At 47.3% G+C, this 22,882-nt stretch overlaps 1 non-coding gene across 1 annotated transcript; it reads left to right on the top strand.

The window, feature by feature from the left end:
* The first annotated feature begins 1,795 nt into the window (after window positions 1–1,795).
* Trnaa-agc lies at window positions 1,796–1,867 on the top strand. The gene has a single exon. It is a non-coding gene; the product is annotated as a tRNA-Ala (tRNA).
* Window positions 1,868–22,882: the final 21,015 nt, after the last annotated feature.

Here is a 22,882-nt window from a genome sequence, read left to right as displayed (position 1 = left end):
GAAGGTCCCGAGTTCGAGTCTCGGTCGGGCACACAGTTTTAATCTGCCAGGAAGTTTCATATCAGCGCACACTCCGCTGCAGAGTGAAAATCTCATTCTGCAAACATCCCCCTGGCTGTGGCTAAGCCATGTCTCCGCAGTATCCTTTCTTTCAGGAGTGCAAGTTCTGCAAGGTTCGCAGGAGAGCTTCTGTAAAGTTTGGAAGGTAGGAGACGAGGTACTGGCAGAAGTAAAGCTGTGACTACCGGGCGTGAGTCGTGCTTCAGTAGCTCAGTTGGTAGAGCACTTGCCCGAGAAAGGCAAAGGGCCCGAGTTCGAGTCTCGGTCGGGCACACAGTTTTAATCTGCCAGGAAGTTTCATATCAGCGCACACTCCGCTGCAGAGTGAAAATCTCATTCTGCAAACATCCCCCAGGCTGTGGCTAAGCCATGTCTCCGCAGTATCCTTTCTTTCAGGAGTGCTAGTTCTGCAAGGTTCGCAGGAGAGCTTCTGTAAAGTTTGGAAGGTAGGAGACGAGGTACTGGCAGAAGTAAAGCTGTGACTACCGGGCGTGAGTCGTGCTTCAGTAGCTCAGTTGGTAGAGCACTTGCCCGGGAAAGGCAAAGGTCCCGAGTTCGAGTCTCGGTCGGGCACACAGTTTTAATCTGCCAGGAAGTTTCATATCAGCGCAAACTCCGCTGCAGAGTGAAAATCTCATTCTGTGTGTCGTTTGTTTATAGATTTCAGGTACTTCCATAAGGGTAACTCTTCTTATTTTATTTCTGTGGCCGAGATATTCGCGATGCAGATCACACGCATGCTTCAATCTTCCAAGCCAACAATTACGGCCTGCATAATACGTTCTTTGTTCCTTCGTGACATCAACATATGTCTGCATCAATCCCTCATCTCGACCGACCCACTTACCTGACGGATTTGAATATCTGGGTGTTTAGGCCAGACAATGCACACCCGTAGCAGCACATAAACTCTTTCGCTGAAAGAGAGATCTCCTAGCGGTAGAATGCAACTGAGAATTCCTAAAACACACAGGATTCGTGCGCATTTCAAAAGAAGCATGTAAACAATTAGGGATTCAACGGTCATATTGTCACGTACAAGAAGGTGTGATTAGATGAATGACGAACTCGAACTTCACTTAATGAAGGTTTATTCAGCACTTGCACATACAGGAGCGCGGAGCGAACTGCCTCCGGCCAGAACATATACAGCTACAGAAGATTCCAGTACAACGATGCTTGACATTTGTGGTTACTTCTAGAATGTACTCGAACCGAATATAGAAATTAAAACTGTACAGTCCAGGTGAGCTTCGAATTCACGACCCTCCATGCAACAGTATCACAACCACCAGACCACGATGCTACTCAGCTTCTTCTGTGACAATATTTTTCACTTGTATACGAGTAGCATGTATTGGACATTAAACGGTTTAGCATAATGAATATGCACTGTTAACTTTTCGTAGGAGACCTTTTTGCTGTGGCTGGTATGTTAATTATTGGATCTGGCAATATTAGTGGTAGAGGGTTGCAGGATGCCCTTTCTGTCGCCACCTCAGTGGTAATGACCAGGGAAAGTCTCTCATACGTTGGTGTGACAATTACATATGTCCTAGCCCTGTCCCCTCCCTGACGCAAACTACATTTCACGCCTTCAGTCCATTTTCCCCTTCTGAAATCGTCAGTACTACCGAGGCTATCTGATATTGGAATAGCGCATCAGCTATTTTGTTGGTTTATGTTAGGGAGGGCATTGGACTAGGGTAGGCGGTGCAATTGTGGTAACCGCAATGTTATGGTGGTGTATTGGTTAACACATCTGTCTAGCAAGCAGAAGACCCTGGTTCAAGTCCAGGCTATGACACGCACTTTAATTCATTATTTCAGCTTCTGTCCTTATCTAAGATAAAAATGAGACTCAGTTCTCTCCAGGAAAATTTAATTCCATCGGATCAATGTATCACCTACACCTGAGGCACACACAGGTTTTCCCCATTATGACCAAGGCTGGGGCGCTATCCCCATAACGGAGAGCCTCGCCAATACCGACGATTTAAGAAGGGGAAAGTGGAGCGAAAGCGTGAATTGAAGGTTGTATTAAGCAGATAGTGGACTATAACGCTGCGGTGCTGTAGTGGCTAGCACATCTGCCTAAGAAGCAGAAGACCTGGGTTCATATCCTAGCTGTGGCACAAATTTTAATTCATTAATCGAGCTTCTGTCCTCATCTTCAGGTTGCCACATCTTAAATTCTCACCGAGTTCTGCTAAATCATGACATAATTGATCTTGCGTAAGCTGCAGGCTTTCGTGGCCACTGTCACTAAAGTTAAAATCTTCTGGGTTGTGGGACCGCATGTTATTTCTTCAAAGCATCGGCGTTTCGACCCCTCTACGGGAACTTCTTCAGGATATTATGGTGTCCACTGTAGACTGGATTGTAGTCGCACATAATGTTGAAGATCAGATTCAAAGACGCTGCCGACCGCCTGGCGGTAGTGTGGTGAACAGCCACGGTACGCTGAGTACGGTAAACTGGTCACATAGGGTCTTTCCACAACTGAGGTAAACATGTGAATAAAGTTTTTGGCGTCCGTCGAGTGCGATAGTCTCTAAAATACTGTAACAGTGGGATCATTTCCTGGGTAGCAGCCACATCGCCGACGATGGTCATCCAAGGTAGTGCGGAAACACGATTTATCACTGAATACAGTGCGATTCCATTTTTCAGCATCCATGCTTCCCAGTCAGGCCACCACCCCAATCGCAGCCGTTTGTGTTGTCGTGTTAATAGCAGCCTACGCACGGGACAGTAATTCCCCACTCTGACTGCTGCTAGTCTCTGACCAGTGGTGTTGGATGACACAATGTTGGAGGGATTCCACTGCTTTTTCTCAGATGGCAGGCTCACACGTGAAGGGGCTACGATGTGCGGTCATTCTCTCTCGTGTTGCTCAGACATAGTCGAACGGACGGCGAGTATGCCTGCCCCTAGGTCCCATAGAGCTCAACATCGAGCTTCTGCCACATCCGGATGCCCCACAAAATTTGATATTGGACGATTTTTCCAGCTTTCCGGATGGATACTGACAATCGAGGGCTGAGAGCCCCAAATTGAATTCGGCGTTAGAAGAGGCCGCAGGATATCATTTACCGCATTAAACTAGCAGGAGTCGACTGCGTGATGCGAATCTCCATTCCTAACGACCATGGCAAGCACCACATCTTACACCACAACACTATTGACTTCGCTACTGACAGGTAAGAAATCATGCAGAATGGACGCCATAGGTTTGACATCGGCTGCTGTGTAAGGACGAAACGGATCTTTTGCATCCCGATGATCACGGGCAATGCGTTTGCAGACAACCCAGTAATACTGAACTTCTCCAACGCTGTGCCACACATAAAAATGGTTCAAATGGCTCTGAGCACTATGGGACTTAACTTCCGAGGTCATCAGTCCCCTAGAACTTAGAACTACTTAAACCTAACTAACCTAAGGACATCACACACATCCATGCCCGAGGCAGGATTCGAACCTGCGACCGTAGCGGTTGCGCGGTTCCAGGCTGTAGCGCCTAGAACCGCTCGGCCACCTCGGCCCGGCTGCCACACACACACAACAAGGTGGTGGTTGAGTGATGTTCAGGAGTGGCACCATATGAAGCCAACATACACCTGTCGTGGTTGTTGAGGGGCATCTCACTGCTCTGCAGCATGGGGACGAGATTATGCAGCCAATAGCGCAAGTGTATCGTCAACATTTTGGTGCAATTTTAATCTTCATGGATGATAACTCGAGTGCTCTTCGTGTTGTTCCCGTGAATACCTTTTTTTCAGCATGCTAGGATCACAAGAATGGTGTGACTTGCCTGTTCCCCTTACATGAACCAGATGTGTCGGATCGACTGAAACGAGCAGTTTTTGGACGTCGACAGTGAGCACATTCTCTGCACGACACAAGTAGAATCGGCACTGAACAGAATAATAATTTGGACCAGGGCTGACTTGAGGATCTCATCGATGGTATACCACAACGGATTCAAGCCTGCATCCGAGCAAGGGGACGTTCCACATACCGAAGTTGCTCAAGAGTGCTGTAAACCGTCCGCCCCCGCTCCCTACCCTCCTCCTGGGAAAATGACGATAAAGTCGTCACACAAATTTTAACTCTTTAGATTTGACGATATGGAAACACTGCAAATACACATATAGCATGATGCAACTGCCCCTACCTATGGGTAATATGCAACCCGCTACATCTTCATAACCACATGCGAGATTTTCTCACTCGCTGTTGTTCTGGGATAAAAATTCGCTGGAGGATACGGTTTTCGAATTCGAGAAAAATGTGCGAAAGTGACCCTGAGATGCGTTTTTCTTTAATAACGCAAAAACGATCGTCCCCACCAAAAACGTATCGCAGTAAAAATTTAATGACATTAAATTTCCCACAAAAAGTGTAAGTAGGCTGTTTAGGTTTTTATGTTCGTAACGCCACGTAGCGCTCTGTATGAAAATCACTGACTGTGCTGTGTGCAGTCTGTGGCTGGTTGGACTCATTGTTGGAATATTCGCTTCTGTAGTCTTGGGCAGTTGGATGTGAACAGCGCGTAGTGTTGCGCAGTTGGAGCTGAGCCGCCAGCAGTGGTGGATGTGGAGAGAGAGATACCAGAGTTTTGAGAGGTTACTATAAGCAGACGATCTGGACGTGTGTTTGTCATATAAAGGAAATTTGTAAAGATGGATGTCATGAATTGATAGATATACAGGGTAAGTCGCGTAAGACGTAACACTCCCTTTATTCCCGGGGCGATTGCACATATCGGCATGCGGTTTTCGGCGAATCATGGCGTACTATGGGGCACATACGTTGGCACATGCACAATAATCACAATGTTTATATTGACCGAGATAATGAGGCAAGTACATGTTTTTTTAAATGGGACGCTATACTTTTTTTACCATCATTCGAACGCTCTGGAAAATACGCGTATAGTGATGTAACGCCTGTTGCTATTGTGATTCAAACTTTGCTTAAAAGAGGGCGGATGAGGATTTACGTACTTGGCGTAGGCCGTGCGTGCTGCATAGAGCACGGCAACTCGGCCTGCGGGTTGCGCGAGGCGTGTTTACGGTCTGCAGCCGCTTCCGACCGCCTCGACCTTCAATCGTATAATATTTCCCAGCGTCGTTTAAGCGAAGTTTGAATCACAATAGCAACATGCGTTACATCACTATACGCGTCTTTTCCAGAGCGTTCGAATGATGGTAAAAAAAGTATAGCGGCCCATTTAAAAATACGTATTTGCCTCATTATCTCGGTCAATATAAACGTTGTGATTATTGTGCATGTACCAAAGTATGTGCCCCATAGTGGGCTATGATTCGCCCAACGCCGCTTGTCGATACGTGCAATCGCCAACGGAATAATGGGGGTGTTACGTCCTACTCGACTCACCCTGTATACAGGGTGAGTCACCTAACGTTACCGCTGGATATATTTCGTAAACCACATCAAATACTGACGAACCGATTCCACAGACCGAACGTGAGGAGTGGGACTAGTGTAATTGTTTAATACAAACCATACAAAAATGCACGGAAATATGTTTATTAACACAAACCTACGTTTTTTAAAATGGAACCACGTTAGTTTTGTTAGCACATCTGAACATATAAACAAATACGTAATCAGTGCCGCTTGTTGCATTGTAAAATGTTAATTACATCCGGAGATATTGTAACCTAAAGTTGATGCTTGAAACCTCCAACGTTCAGTTGCGTGTTATAACAAACACGGGCCACGGTCGGCGAGCAGCATCTGCAGGGACATGTTTACGATGACGACCGTGTTTACGAGTGTGGCTGCAGTGCACTGTTGTGGTTTGGTCTAGCTGTCGCAGTGTCCGATTGTAGCGCTTGCTGCTATTGTTATTCTGCATTCGTCTCCGCACGCAGACCAACTGTAGTACACCGTGTTACCAGACGTCTGTGATAGTGTAGTGTTGTAGGAATTGTGACCATGGTGTACTCGAACTCTGAAAAGGCGGAGATGATACTCACCTACGGCGAGTGCCGACGAAATGCAGCTGAAGCCTGCAGGGTGTATGCAGAACGGTACCCGGACAGAGAGCCGCACATTGCAAAACATCTACCGCCAACTGTATGCAACAGGTATGGTCGTAGCACGCAAACGAGTCCGTAAGAGGCCCATCACAGGAGAAGCGGGTGCAGTTGGTGTGTTAGCTGCTGTTGCCATGAACCCACACATGAGTACACGGGACATTGCGAGAGCCGGTGGACTGAGTCAAAGTTGTGTCATGCGCATACTGCATCGTCACCGCTTTCACCCGTTTCATGTGTCGCTAAATCAGCAATTACATGGTGATGACTTTAATCATCGAGTGCAATTCTGTCAATGGGCATTAACAGAGAATGCGTTGCAGTTCTACCTGTTTACCGATGAAGCGGATTTCACAAACCACGGGGCAGTGAATCTACGGAACATGCATTACTGGTCCGTGGACAATCCTCGCTGGCTCAGACAGGTAGAGCGACAGCGACCGTGGACTGTAAATGTATGGTGCGGAATCATTGGCGACCACCTCATTGGTCCTCACTTCATTGCAGGGGCCCAAACAGCTGCAACATACATCGCGTTTCTACAGAATGATCTGCCAACGTTGCTCGAAAATGTCCCACTAGAAACGCGTCGACGTATGTGGTATCAGCATGATGGTGCACCTGCACATTCCGCAATTAACACTAGGCTGACCCTTGACAGGATGTTCGACTGGCGTTTCATAGGACGTGGAGGACGCATAAATTGGCCAGCCCGTTCTCCTGATCTTACACCTCTGGACTTCTTTCTGTGGGGTACGTCAAAGGAGAATGTGTACCGTGATGTGCCTACAACCCCAGAGGATATGAAACAACGTATTGTGGCAGCCTGCGGCGACATTACACCAGATGTACTGCGGCGTGTATGACATTCATTAGGTCAGAGATTGCAATTGTGTGCAGCAAATGGTGGCCACCACATTGAACATCTATTGGAATGACATGTCGGGACACACTCTATTCCACTCCGTAATTGAAAACGGAAACCACATGTGTACGTGTACCTTACCCCTCATGGTAATGTACACGTGCGTCAGTGAAAAAGATCAATAAAAAAGTGTTAGCATGTGGACGTAATGTGCTGCTCCAGTCTCTTCTGTACCTAAGGTCCATCACCGTTCCCTTTGGATCCCTACGTAATTCGGTGCTCTCCGATACACACGATCGAACAGCGGAGGAGTGGTACTCAAGCGTCAACTTTAGGTTACAATATCTCCGGATGTAATTAACATTTTACAATGCAACAAGCGGCACTGATTACGTATTTGTTTATATGTTCAGATGTGCTAACAAAACTAACGGGGTTCCATTTAAAAAATCGTAGGTTTGTGTTAAAAAACATACCTCCGTGCATTTTTTTATGGTTTGTATTAACCAATTACACTAGCCCCTCTCCTCACCTTCGGTCTGTGGAATCGATTCGTCAGTATTTGATGTGGTTTACGAAATATATCCAGCGGTAATGTTAGGTGAACGTTATTAAGGTAAATACATTGTTTGTTCACTATTAAAATCTTTCATTTGCTGACTATGCCTATCAGTAGTTAGTGCCTTCAGTAGATAGAATCTTTTATTTATCTGGCAGTACTGGCGCTCGCTGTATTGCAATAGTTCGAGTAACGACGATTTTGTGAGGTAAGTGATTCATGAAAGGTATAGGTTATTGTTAGTCAGGGCCATTCTTTTGTAAGGATTATTGAAAGTCAGATTGCGTTGCGCCAAAATATTTTGTGTCAGTTTAGTGATGATCAGAATAAGTAAAGAGAGAACTGTTTGAGTACGTTCAGTTTTACTCATCTGTTTCTGTATCAAATAACGTAAGAGTTTTTCCAGCATTCTCATTCATAATTTTTCTAAGGACACGTTTCGAAAGGTCGTACTCACTTCTGCTGTAAGACTAACAATTTGTGCATAGCGAGCGAAGGAAAATAAAAATTTCGTGTTGTTGCTGTCCAGCACGGCGTGTAGTTCGGCAGCTGAGGTGTTTTGGTAGTTTTGGGCGTTTATTCTAACTTGGCTGGATTGGGCACCACTATCAAGAACGTTGAATTATTGACGTCTTGTTGTCGTTTGCTCGTCGGGTGGCGCAGAACTGATTTCCTTGGTTGGTTCGTCGGCTGGCCTTTGGTTGGGTTGACTTCCGATTAAGATTGGCTTCAAATGGCTCTGAGCACTATGGGACTTAACTGCTGTGGTCATCAGTCCCCTAGAACTTAGAACTACTTAAACCTAACTAACCTAAAGACATCACACACATACATGCCTGAGGCAGGATTCGAACCTGCGACCGTAGCGATCGCGCGGCTCCAGACTGTAGCGCCTAGAACCGCTCGGCCACTCCGGCCGGCCACTTCCGATTAAGAGATTGTCGGTCTGGCTGCCTGTCTCACCTAAACGTGCGTTGGTGTTACTTCCCAGGCCGACCCTTGGAACCTTCTGAGCGCCGCCCCTTGTGTTTTACATAGTGATTTCCCTTATGTTTAAGTACTCTGTGTGGCTTTAAGCCGAATTCTAGCTTATTAAAGCTTATTAAAATTGTTTTTTTTTTCTTTAGGCCTTAAGCCGTGAAATTGTTTTCTCCAAGGTGTGTGGCCTTCAGCCGAGTTTTAAACTCTCTTAAACTGAAATTAAAAATCTTGCTCTTGTGGTTAAGTCATAACATTGTTATTTTTTGGGTGTATGAGGCCTTCAGCCGAGTTTGCATGAAATGTTTTAAGCTAAGGACCTCAGCCTGTTCAAATTGAAAGCTCTTCTTAAGCCTTAAGCCGTAAAATTGTTTTGACATGGTGTGTGACTTTCAGCCGAGTTTTAATCTCTTTTAATTTAAAATTTCAAAATTTTGGTCTTGCCCTTAGGTCATAAGATTGGTAGTCTTTAGTATATGGCCTTCAGCCGAGTTTAATCTCTCTTAGATTGAAAATTTAAAATTTTGTCTTGCCCTTAAGTGATAAGATTGTTATTCTTTAGTATGTTGTCTTCAGCCGAGTTTTAATCTCTCTTAAATCAAAAATTTTAAATCTTGGTCTTCCTTTAAATCGTAACATTGTTATTCTTTAGTATGAGGCCTTCAGCCGAGTTTGTACGAAATTTTTTAAGCTAAGGCCCTCAGGCTGTTAAATTGAAAGCCCTTTTTGCTAGGCTTTAAGCTGTTAAATTGTTTGGTTGATATGTGGCCTTCAGCCGCGTTTCAGCCTATTTAGAATTAACAATGAAAATATTTGTTATGGCCTTAAGCCGTAACTCTGTTCTTGCTTAATGTGTGGCCTTGAGCCTATTTTTATTGAACTAAAAACAATTTTTTTTTGAAAGAAGTGAAACTTCCAGAAGATCTCCTGGACCTCAATTCCTTCTTAGGCCTTGTGCCCTGGATTTTCGTATGTGGCTTAAATCAAATCAAAGGAGCTCTTTCGTTAAAACCTTCAGAGTTTTTAATTCTTGCTTATGTTACTGTGTGTTTTAAATAATAAAATTTATATGTTGAGTGTAGCTGACAGCAACTTATTTTCGCCTCTTTCCACAAAATGTAACCTCACCCGCTCTGTCCTGCAAGCCCAGGGATTTCAACCAAAATCATAAGCAATGCTCCACGATACACACGCATCGCGAAACTTCACCGGGAATACCGACTTGAGACTCTCACGGAGGTGATCCACAAACTCACCACAAGACTATACAGAAACTCCAGACATTCGCAGAACCCGTTTATTCTGAATCTAGGGAACTACGACCACAACCATAGATGGAAACATAAAAAGACAGACTTGTAAGGACCTAACATCTATGGCCAAGCATACGCAAACATAACGGTACAGGCGAGCCCCTGTTAATCAGACGCCATTACTGGATATCCAGCTGGAATACACTGCCGAATAACTGGCACCACGCAGGGAAGCCGTACCGCACACTGCATGCAGACAAGCTCCACACATCCCCCACACAGTGAGATGATCTATGGCCGAACTCCCACTACTGTATAACGATCTTGATTGTTCCAGGAAGCCGGCCGCGGTGGCCGTGCGGTTATAGGCACTCCAGTCCGGAGCCGCGCTGTTGCTACGGTCGCAGGTTAGAATCCTGCCTCGGGCATGGATGTATGTGATGTCCTTAGGTTAGTTAGGTTTAAGCAGTTCTAAGTTCTAGGGGACTGATAACCACAGCAGTTGAGTCCCATAGTGCCCAGAGCCATTTGTTCCAGGAATTTAGCAGCTGCAGCAACTGGGATACATCGCCATCGCTTGCCACGGTAATGATACATGATACCTATACTAACAAATCCAACCTTGCATGAACTATCGCAGCTAGTAAGCCACTACTGCTCTTACTACCCATCCCACTGTCGCAGAGGTTTTTTTCCCACGGCACGAGCCATGGCACTTTTTTCCCTCTGCTCTTCAAATCGTTACCCTCACTCGCGTTTCGTCCACTATCTACCACCTGATGGACCGTGTTAATGCGTAGTCTTACCCAGACGCACGGATAACATCACAGCCCAGCATCCTGTGATCCACTTACTAGATAACTAACATGTTTACGGAGGTGACAGTAGAACTTTTGGTTTGGTCATCACGTTGGTGCGGGCGTGGAGGGGCCCCATCTCTTATATATAACCACCTTCACAAACACAAACTTCATGAAACCAACAGGGCTGAAACAGGAATATTCCACAATGTCCCACAACAAATTCCGCATTTCTTCAACAGAAATTGGCCGAGAAAAAAGTGTTGCATTATTTACTGAACGCCCCCCTTGTAAGAGCAGCCGTCGTTCTGAAATAGAGGAGAGCCAGCGTGGGCAGTGGACCGTCCCGCGAGCGCGGCAGCTGATGTTTCTGTACTCGCTGCTGCTGCGGTCGGACTTCCGTCAGGTTACCTGCCGCGGCAGATGGTCCGCTGGTGGAGAGGCGACGCCGCTTTCACCCCGCTAGCGGTGGTGCTCATCCCCACACGGCAGCCGTGGTGCCAAGGGTCGCCACAGCAGCACCTGCCAATCTACGCACGGCTCCTGCCTCCACTGCTCGTTTTTTGTGGCTCCGGCAACCGCGCTGATGGCGGTACTCTTCCTCGGGGCTCGAGACGAGGCGGGGAGAATGGAAGCGCCCGCAATGAAAGCGTGAAGAACGCGCGGGATGATCGGCGCTGGTGGCACAGCCGATAGCTGTCCGCTTTCTCCGGCAGATATGCCGGCTGCGAGTCTCAGTGCAGCGCCAGACCCACTCTGCTGCATCATTACCCTCCTCGTATGTGAACTTTTACCGCGTCTTACAGGAACGCGCACTTTCTTCCTCATCTTTTACTTCCCCATTACGGCGGCAGTTACGGGCGGCTGCTGCCTGGCGACAATTTTACCGCCCAGGTGGATGTTTATAGCGTCCTCTTGTGCTTGCCTCAGTCCCGTGCCCCACTTCTTGCCATCGTTTATTTTCTTCGTATCCTGCGACACCGTCGTCGGTTCACTCTCAAAGGTACCTCGACTTGTCTCTTTACGCATAACAATACCTCAACGTGTCCCTTAAAATGGTTCAAATGGCTCTGAGCACTATGGGACTCAACTGCTGTGGTCATCAGTCCCCTAGAACTTAGATCTACTTAAACCTAACTAACCTAAGGGCATCACACACACCCATCCCCGAGGCCGGATTTGAACCTGCGACCGTAGCAGCAGCGCGGCTCCGGACTGGAGCGCCTTTAACCGCATGGCCACCGCGGCCGGCACGTGTCCCTTAGGCGACCAAGTCACTCACATACGAAAGTCATATCTCAGGTGAGTGCAGGCAACCATGTAGGTGGGGCAAGCACAGCTATGACTATTCATCTTGAATAAACGCTCCAGCTGTATCTTGTCCGTTATTACTGTACCACTTACATTTCAACTGTGTTTCTGCTCTGCTCGCAATGTCCCTGTCGCAGTAAAAGCACACGATTTGAAATCTGGTTCTCAACTAAGTGAAAATACATTTTTATTTAGAAGACTTCGACGAAACAACTTGAATACACGTGTAAAGAGACAAAGCCTTTATTAACAAGCTGTCAGTCCTCCTTTTGCATGTTTTACAGTTTGTCCAAGGACAGCCTAACGATTTCTTTCACAAAAACTATTAAATAAAAACGGTTCTTTTGATGCAAATCGTTTAATTTTTGCTTACAATTTTCGCCATTAAAATTTACAACTTTTTTTCACTTGATTGAACTGGTTCTTGAAATACATTATGCACTCTGGTGCTGGTACCGCAGGAACGTCATTTTCGCTATACAGGGTGTTACAAAAAGGTACGGCCAAACTTTCAGGAAACATTCCTCACACACAAAGAAAGAAAATATGTTATGTGGACATGTGTCCGGAAACGCTTACTTTCCCTGTTAGAGCTCATTTTATTACTTCTCTTCAGATCACATTAATCATGGAATGGAAACACACAGCAACAGAACGTACCAGCGTGACTTCAAACACTTTGTTACAGGAAACGTTCAAAATGTCCTCCGTTAGCGAGGATACATCCATCCACCCTCCGTCGCATGGAATCCCTGATGCGCTGATGCAGCCCTGGAGAATGGCGTATTGTATCACAGCCGTCCACAATACCAGCACGAAGAGTCTCTACATTTGGTACCGAGATTGCGTAGACAAGAGCTTTCAAATGCCCCCATAAATGAAAGTCAAGAGGGTTGAGGACAGGAGAGCGTGGAGGCCATGGAATTGGTCCGCCTCTACCAATCCATCGGTCACCGAATCTGTTGTTGAGAAGCGTACGAACACTTCGACTGAAATGTGCAGGAGCTCCATCGTGCATAAAACACATGCTTTGTCGTACTTGTAAAGGCACATGTTCTAGCAGCACAGGTAGAGTATCCCGTATGAAATCATGGCGGTGAATCGAGGAAGTATAGTACATACTGACGAAACTAAAATAAGCTCTAACATGGAAATTAAGCGTTTCCGGACACATGTACACATAACATCTTTTCTTTGTTTGTGTGTGAGGAATGTTTCCTGGAAGTTTGGCCGTACCTTTTTGTAACACCCTGTATATACGTTTGAGGTGATAAAAATCACTACCAAAAAATTTTTTGTGTAGTTTAGTACACACACCAACCGAAGTTTTGCATCACTGCTTAATTTCGAAATCCACGCCACAAAAAACAAAAGTTGGCCCTGAGGCATGCGTATAAAGCGTGAATCAGCTGCCCATACCGATGGGCTTTATGCAGCCCACACCACAAGGAAATCAGTTCTGCTCCACCCGACGAGCAAACGACAACAAGACGTCAATAGTTCAACGTTCTGGATAGTGGTGCCCAATCCAGCCAAGTTAGAATAAACGCCCAAAACTATCAACACACCTCAGCTGCGGAACTACACGCCGTGCTGGACAGCAACAACACAACGAGGAAAATACACTGACAAAAATTACGTCAACGGCCAGGGCAGGTGACCGGAACATTAACAGTCACAAGGCTGAAGATACTGCTGGTGCACTTCACTAACGAAGGAGTGAATTAAATTAAGTTACACCCCATCCAATAAAACGGTTGCAATTCTAGCCGACTTCAAAGCACACACATTGCTGCTTGCAGGAATCTCGGAGAAAGCAACAACCAGGATCAAACGAAGAGAAGTGATAGCAGTTGAGGCTTGATAGTGGGCTAAGTGAGCACTCAACTTTAGAGCCCAAGATCGGTGGGCGACGAACTTCGTAACCCTCGTAAGAAGCGCCTCACAATTCCAGCCGTTCGTGCACGCCACCAGCGGCTCCAGCCCGACACCGCGCGATGGGGACCTCTTCGCTGCTCTGCGCCAACTGACCAACTCCCACACCTGGAAACGATCAAAAGATCAAATACACATCGGCCGATGAGACGACCGACCGAACGATCAACCAACCAACCAACGGTCGTTCCCACTCCAGTCTTCTTCAGTCGGACAATCCATGTGTGTCACCAGCGGTTGGCAGGTACTGGCTGTCCACACTCCACTGGGGCTCCGTGCCCGACGCTCCTTCGTCCCCAACCGATGCTCCATGCCCGACCAATTCCAGACACATGACGACCTGGAGACACTGGCTCGGACCAAACCATGCAGAGGGAATACTCCCACTGGCTAACCCACATCCCTGCACCAGGAAGGAACCGACCCAAGCCCCCAAGATGACCAATTGAAGGGGTGCAGAAGCGGTCAGAAGACCAGATACACGTCGCCTGATGAGGCGACCGACTGAACGAACAACTAAAGATCGTTCCCGCTCACGTCTCCTTCTGCCGGACAGTCCATGTTTGTCGCCAGCGGTCGGCGAGTTCTGGCTGTGCGCGCCTCACTGGCGCTGTGTCCCCGACTGCTGCTTCGTGCCCGACTGCACTGCTGGTCAGTCTCCAACTGGACACACGACGACCCTGAGACACTGGCTCAGACCCAACCATGTAGAGGGAACACTCCGACACCTCTGCACAGGCAAGGAACCGACCCACGTCCGGCGAGATGACCAATTGAAGGGCCCCAGAAACGGTCAGAGAACCAGTTACACGTCGCCCGATGAGACCACCGACCGAACGATCAACCGACGGTCGTCCCCGCTCAGATCTCCTTCAGTCGGTCGGGCGAGTACTGGCTGTCCGCGTCTCAACGGCGCTCCGTCCCTGACTTCACTGCTACTGCATCCAGACTGAACTCCGCGTGCCTCTCTCTCTCTTCCCGACACAACGCGACCCGGAAATACAATCGCTCGCTCCAGAGATGATAAGAGAGTGCACTTATCGATAACCACTGCTGCTGGCACTCACGGGCAGTAAGGCAGGAAGTTAGTGACGCCAGTAAACGGAATAAGAAAACGAAGTGGCAGTACCGCAAGACAAGATGACAAACAACAAACAGGATGAACATGAGCCGCGCAAGGCTCAAATGAAACACGTTTTTTTGCTCGGCCAGTTTAGGTTGAAGAAATGCGCAATTTGTTGTGAGACATCGTAGAATATTCCCGTTTCAGCCCTGATGGTTTCAGGAAGTTCGTGTTTGTGGCGGTGGCATAGGTAGCCTTCAAAATGGCGTCCGTAATGGAGGTGTGTTCCAAGCACAGAGCTGTCACAGAGCATCGCGGATATTCATAGGCACTTTCAGAATGTCTATGGAGGTGAACAAAAGCACCCTCAGTCATTGGGCGAGGCAACTCTCGTCATCGCAACTAGATCTCCCACATGCTGGCCGGCCGAACACAGCTGTGACTCCTGCAGTGTTGGAACGTGCGGACACTCTCATTCAAGGCGACTGACGGATCACAATTAAAACGTCTCGCTATACAGCTGGACGTCTCTATTGGTAGTGCTGACACGTTCACCCAACGGTTGGGGCACAAAAAGGTACGTGCCTGCTGGGCTTCTAGGCGCCAAACGGAAGACCATAAAGAACAACAGAGGACTGACTATCTGTGGAGAGCTGCTTGCGTGTTACGAGACAGACCGTGACAATTTTTTGTCGAACATCGTTATAGGCCATGAAACATGGATTCATCACTTCGAACCGGAAACGAAACGTCGATCCATGGATTGGCGCCACACCACCACCTCTGCAAAGAAAAAGTTCAAACCTGCACCCTCAATCAGTAAAGTCATGGTGATGCTTTTCTGGGACTCTGAAGGTTTTTTGTTTTGTTTTATACTTTCCATGGTGCAACGCTCAGCTGAACTGCGAAGTGTATCGTGCTACCCTCAGGAAGCCCACCCGGTTGGCCGTGCGGTCTAACGCACGGCTCTCCTGAATGGGAAGGATCGCCTGGTCCCCGGCACGAATCCAACTTGTTTCGCGGTCCGGTGAGCCAGCCAGTCTGTAGATGGTTTTTAGGCGGTTTTCCATCTGCCTTGGCGAATGCGGGCTGGTTCCCCTTATTCCGCCTCACCTACTTTATGTTGGCGATTGCTGCGTGAACCAGTTCTTCACGTACGCATATACCACCATTACTCTACCACGCAAACATAAGGGATTTGCACTCGTCTGCTGTGAGACGTTCCCTGGGGGGGGGGGGGGGGGGGGAAGGGGGGGAGTGTCTACCGGCGGGCGAACTGCACAATAACCTTGAAAGAGTGGTTCGGTGTGGGGCGGCGGAGGGGTGAAGTGGACTGCGGTAGTCATCGTGGGGTTTTGGGCCACTGCGGCTGCGGTGGGGACAGAGCCTCTCCGTCGTTTCTAGGTCCCCAATTAACATGTAATACAATACAATATCCTCAGGGAACTGAAGAAACGAGTTTTCTTCCTAATCCAACTTACAGCCCAGATCTCGTACCTTCCGAATTCTATTTGTTTGGGCAATTGAAGGATGCCCTCCCTTGGGATGCAGTGCTAGGATAATTGGGAGGTTATTTACGCAGCGAGACGTTGGCTACGAGGTGGACCAGTACAGTAGTACCATGTGGGCATACAGGCTCTCCCATAGGTTGATGTAAGGCTGTGGCGTTAAACAGAGACAATGTTGAAAAACAGGGTTTTGTAGCCAGAAGGTTGAGAAGTAATACGATGCATTGGAATCTTGAATAAACTCAACCTGTTCTCAAAAAAAAATGTGATGTATTATTTATTGAATGCCCCTCGTCAAACCGACAGACGAGCTGAAGTTAGTTATAGATAAACAATGGTGTTTATAAAGCACCTCTTACGCTTCAGCGTAGATTTCGATACTGAAAAATTTGACGTATGTCGACATCTACATCAATACTCTTCAAACCACTGTGAAATGCATGGCAGACAGTAGATCCCTGTATAACACCGAACAGTCAAACGAATATTCAAGTTCGTGTGTAGAGTCTGGCGACATGCAATCAGACGTTCGCAAAAGTATCGTCCACACAATTTCGAAGATAGTGAGGGCAGGTAAGTGCGAGACCTATCATCTTAAAAGCTCATGTATCCAGACTGCTACAAGAATGATATACAGAAGAATGGAAAAGAAAATTGAATGTCTCTTAGGTCACGTTCGGTTTGACCATAGGAATGGTAAAGGCACAAGAGGGGCAGTCCTGACATTGTGCTTGATCATGGAAGCAAGAACGAACAAAAATCAAGACACGTTGGTACGATTTGTCGACTTGGAAAAGGGGTTCAACAGGATGTTCGCAATTCTAAGGGAAAACAGGCGTAAGCCATGGGGAGAGGCGAGCATTATACACTGAGGTGACAAAAGTCATGGAGTACATCCTAATATCATGTTGGACCTCCTTTTTCCTGCCGTAGTGCAGCAACTCGACGTGGTATGGACGTAACAAGTCGTTGGAAGTCCCCTACAGAGTTACTGAACCATGCTGCCTCCATAGCCGTCCACAATTGCGAAAATGTTGCCGGTGCAGGATTTTGTGCACGACCTGATATGTCCATTATAACCTATAAATCTTCGATGGGATTCATGTCGGGTGATCAGGGTGGCCAAATCATTCGCTCCTGCTGTTCGCAATGTTCTTGAAGCCAACCGGGAGCAACTGTGTCACGGCGACATGACGTGGTTGTTTGGGAACATGAACACCACGAATGGCTGCATATGGTTCCCGAGAAGTCGCACATAAACCATTTCCAGTCATTGGGCGGTTCAGTTGGACAGGAGAACTACTTCCCTATCGTACAAACACAGCCCACATCATTACAGAATCACCACTAATTTACCCAGCGTCTCGTTGAAAACTTGGGTCCATGGCTTCGTGGGGTCTGCGCCACACTCACAACCTTACGTCACTTCTCACCAACTGGCGCTGCACGTAATGTCGTGCTGTTAGCAAAGGCACTGGCGTCGGACGTCTGCTGCCACAGCCCACTAAAGCCAAATTTCGCCACACTGCCCTAACGGATAGTTCGGCGTACGTCCCACATTGATTTCTGCAGTTACTTTACGCAGTGTTACTTGTCTGTTAGCATTGACAACTATGCAACTCTCGTTTCTTAAGTGAAGGCTGCCGCGCAAGGCGTTGTCCGCGGTGAATGGAAATGCGCGAAATGTTGTACTGGAGAAAATGGAAGAGTTTGGCTCAAATGGTTCAAATGGTTCTAAGCGATATGGGACTTCACATCTGAAGTCATCAGTTCCCTAGACTTAGAACTACTTAAACCTAACTAACCTAAGGACATCACACACATCCATGCCCGAGGCAGGATTCGAACCTGCGACCGTAGCAGCAGCGCGGTTCGGGACAGATGCGCCTAGAACCGCTCGGCCACCGCGGCCGGCGGAAGAGTTTGAGATGTGGTGCTAAAGAAAAGTGTTGAAAATTAGGTGGGCCTGTAAGATAAGGAATGAAGAGTGTCTCCGCAGAATCGGCGAAGAAAGGAACATATCTTACCCTGGCAAGAATAGTGACACAGCTGAAAAATGCAAAACTTGAGAAAACATGACCTAAAGAATGCAGTTCTATAAAACTTACAGTATAAGCTTCCTTTAAATTTCAGGTAAATACTGTTAGCAAGAAATTCCAAAATGCACTGCTGGAAAAACATCTGTGCACCCTTTCAGAGATTTCCAGTTCACTCAGAATTTGTTGTTGCAACAGATCATGTGGAATAGATGAAATGATGACATTTTCTGGTCAATAGCACAAGCGGTTCTCCTGTGCCGTGCTGAAACACTATTACGAGGTGCATTCAAGTTCTAAGGCCTCCGATTTTTTTTCTAATTAACTACTCACCCGAAATCGATGAAACTGGCGTTACTTCTCGACGTAATCGCCCTGCAGACGTACACATTTTTTACAACGCTGACGCCATGATTCCATGGCAGCGGCGAAGGCTTCTTTAGGAGTCTGTTTTGACCACTGGAAAATCGCTGAGGCAATAGCAGCACGGCTGGTGAATGTGTGGCCACGGAGAGCGCCTTTCATTGTTGGAAAAAGGCAAAAGTCACTAGGAGCCAGGTCAGGTGAGTAGGGAGCATGAGGAATCACTTCAAAGTTGTTATCACGAAGAAACTGTCGCGTAACGTTAGCGCGATGTGCGGGTGCGTTGCCTTGGTGAAACAGCACACGCGCAGCCCTTCCCGGACGTTTTTGTTGCAGTGCAGGATGGAATTTGTTCTTCAAAACATTTTCGTAGGATGCACCTGTTACCGTAGTGCCCTTTGGAATGCAATGGGTAAGGATTACGCCCTCGCTGTCCCAGAACATGGACACCATCATTTTTTCAGCACTGGCGGTTACCCGAAATTTTTTTGGTGGCGGTGAATCTGTGTGCTTCCATTGAGCTGACTGGCGCTTTGTTTCTGGATTGAAAAATGGCATCCACGTCTCATCCATTGTCACAACCGACGAAAAGAAAGTCCCATTCGTGCTGTCGTTGCGCGTCAACATTGCTTGGCAACATGCCACACGGGCAGCCATGTGGTCGTCCGTCAGCATTCGTGGCACCCACCTGGATGACACTTTTCGCATTTTCAAGTCGTCATGGAGGATTGTGTGCACAGAACCCACAGAAATGCCAACTCTGGAGGCGATCTGTTCAACAGTCATTCGGCGATCCCCCAAAACAATTCTCTCCACTTTCTCGATCGTGTCGTCAGACCAGCTTGTGCGAGTCCGAGGTTGTTTCGGTTTGTTGTCACACGATGTTCTGCCTTCATTAAACTGTCGCACCCACGAACGCACTTTCGACACATCCATAACTCCATCACCACATGTCTCCTTCAACTGTCGATGAATTTCAATTGGTTTCACACCACGCAAATTCAGAAAACGAATGATTTCACGCTGTTCAAGTAAGGAAAACGTCGCCATTTTAAGTATTTAAAACAGTTCTCATTCTCGCCGCTGGCGGTAAAATTCCATCTGCTGTACGGTGCTGCCATCTTTGGGACGTATTGACAATGAACGCAGCCTCATTTTAAATCAATGCGCATGTTTCTATCTCTTTCCAGTCCGGAGAAAAAAAATCGGAGGCCTTAGAACTTGAATGCACCTCGTATTAGTATGTGGTGAAAGCTCCGCGGGTGACAATGGATGCACTGATGTTAGCATCCAGCCGATTGTACAGATGGCGAATATTGGCCTGGGATACGTTATTTCAAGCCTGCTCGACCTGTTTGTAAGACCTGTTGGTTGACGAGTCTCATGAGTTACTTCTCGTCCATCACATCTCACACGTTTTCGATTGGAGGCAAATCTGAAGATTTTGCTGGCCAGGGAAGTTGCTTCACGTCTTGCAGAGCACGTTGAGTTTCACGAGTAGTATGTGGGCCATCCTTATCACCTTCCCGTTGCAAGAAACACAAAAGACTGGATCTAACAATACTCTGCTCATACCTAGCACTGGTTAGCGCCGCCTCCAGTGACACCAAAGGTGAACGACCTTAAGGCCTGAGGGAAGGGGGGGGGGCGGGAGGACAGTGTTTCTTGGACGATTGTTATCTATGAGACATCGCTCACTGGGTCTACATCGTACGCGCAAACGACCGTGACTTGAGTGCAGGTACAATCTGCTTTCATCGCTGAAGGCGACGACTCACCATCCATCTTCCAAGTGATCCTCTGCCTGCCCCAGTAGAGCCGTGCACGACGGTGCTGTGGCGTGAATGGAAGAGAGGCTATAGGTGTGCGAGCCTGTAGTCCCACATAATAACCGGTTTCGTACAGCTCGTGTTGACACGTCTGGGCTCACACGCCCTCTTATCTGTCCTGTAGCAGCTGTATGATCTGCCACTATTGCCCTTACAATACGATGATCCTAGCGGGAGTCTGTGCTGTGTGGACGTCCAGAACCTCGTATACGGATGTGAGAATGTTCTCGTGACCACTGATGCCCCAGCATCGTTGCACAACTGGCGCAGCACGTACAAAAATGTGGCAATTCTACGAGAGGACCATCCAGCCACTCGGAAGACCACAATTTGACCCTTTCAAACTCGCTCAGTTGACTGTAGGAAGTGTTGTGGGTTGGCAGGAGACCAACACCTTAATATTAGAGGAAGCCGAAAGGCACGCGTTTTAGCTCACGCAGGCTGGCGTGAGGTCTGGAACAGGACAAGGAAATTAGACTTTAGCAAAAAAGGACGTAGCTGTTGGGATACTTAACTTTAATCCGTAAATGGAGAACGTCGCTCTTGACGGTACATGTTTTACAGCATCAATAGTAACTGGTAATGGCGCCTTGCTAGGTCGTAGCAAATGATGTAGCTGAAGGCTATGCTAACTATCGTCTCGGCAAATGAGAGCGTAATTTGTCAGTGAACCGTCGCTAGCAAAGTCGGTTGTATCACTGGGGCGAGTGCTAGGAAGTTTCTCTAGACCTGCCGTGTGGCGGCGCTCGGTCTGCAATCACTGACAGTGGCGACACGCGGGTCCGACGTATACTAACGGACCGCGGCCGATTTAAAGGCTATCACCTAGCAAGTGTGGTGTCTGGCTGTGACACACAGGAAGCACAAATGTGTCTCCGTGGCTTGGTTGCCTGCTAGCTTCCCACGTTTGCACCACACTGAGCCTTCTATCCATGAGCGTTTTCTATTAAAGGATATACACAGATGGCGCTCTTGCAGCCATGCCACTATGCTATGTGTTGGCGGATGACGTTCCAATGCTTATCAGTACATCCAATACCCCCAGGTGAAGTACGCCGTCATCGGATAAAAACCGACTTCATCTTTCCTGGCGTACTAGATTCTTTCCGGCAGTACATTTTTGTCGCATGTTGTGGCAGTTCACACGTATTTTTTAATGAGTAAAAATTGACGGTTTTCGACCTGTCTCACTTTTCTTGCCTCTGTGCAATATGCAAATCACTGGCAAGAAGAAGCGACAGGATGATAGGACTTATATTAATAGATTAGGGAAATCTGCATGGTACCAGAGGCAACAGTAGAGAACAAAGACTGTAGGAGAAGACAGAGACTGGATTTTAAATGTCTAGATAATATTATTTGTTTTTGTATTTTGACCTTGAATGATTTTGAAGTGCATGTTTATATAGGAGTAACTTAGACTGTCGGATGATGGGAGCTTGACGTTCCTGAGGAAAATGCTCCTAATATTAGTGTTTGTATGCTAAAGTGTTTATAGAGATTACCTTGAGAACCGCTACCTTCGGTCCTGAATGTTGACAATGCTAGAGAGATTGAATTATATGCAGCAAATAATTCAGAACGTAGGATGCAAACGCTACTCTGAGATGAAGACGCTGGCTCAGGAGAGAAATTCGTGGCGGCCTGCGTGAAACCAGTCAGAAGACTGATGACTAAAAGAAAAAGCACTTCTGCATCGCTAGGCCATGCCATATTATTCCTCTTCAAACTCTTTCAATGTTCAACGTTGAGAGCCCTCTGCTGGGATCTTCATCAAGATTCCACTGGTGTCTTTGATTGGTTTATCACTGTCGAAATATAGTGCCGCGTTCACTTTTAAAAGACTATTTTAGCGCAATTCGACTTACTGGCCAATAAATCTTCAGGCTGATTTTGGTGGGCCGTCCTCATTGGGTAAACACTGAAGCCAGATATTGATAGAGAGGGGGAATGCTTGTTGTGCTGTCTCGTTTGCTTCCTGGTAGTTTTTATTATGTTCCTCACTCTCTGTGGCACCGGCCGGAGTAGCCGAGCGGTTCTAGGCGCTTCAGTCTGGAACCGCGCGACCGCTACGGTCGCAGGTTCGAGTCCTGCCTCGGGCATGGATGTGTGTGATGTCCTTAGGTTAGTTAGGTTTAAGTAGTTCTAGGGGACTGTTGACCTCAGATGTTAAGTCCCATAGTGCCAGAGCCATTTCTCTCTGTGGCTGGCTGTTTACTTCCGCCAGCTTACCCACCACCTTTCAGGCTTC

This window comes from Schistocerca americana, chromosome 1, assembly GCF_021461395.2.
Source record: "Schistocerca americana isolate TAMUIC-IGC-003095 chromosome 1, iqSchAmer2.1, whole genome shotgun sequence".
Taxonomy (NCBI): Eukaryota; Metazoa; Arthropoda; class Insecta; order Orthoptera; family Acrididae; genus Schistocerca; species Schistocerca americana.
This window is presented reverse-complemented; position numbering and strand designations above follow the sequence as displayed.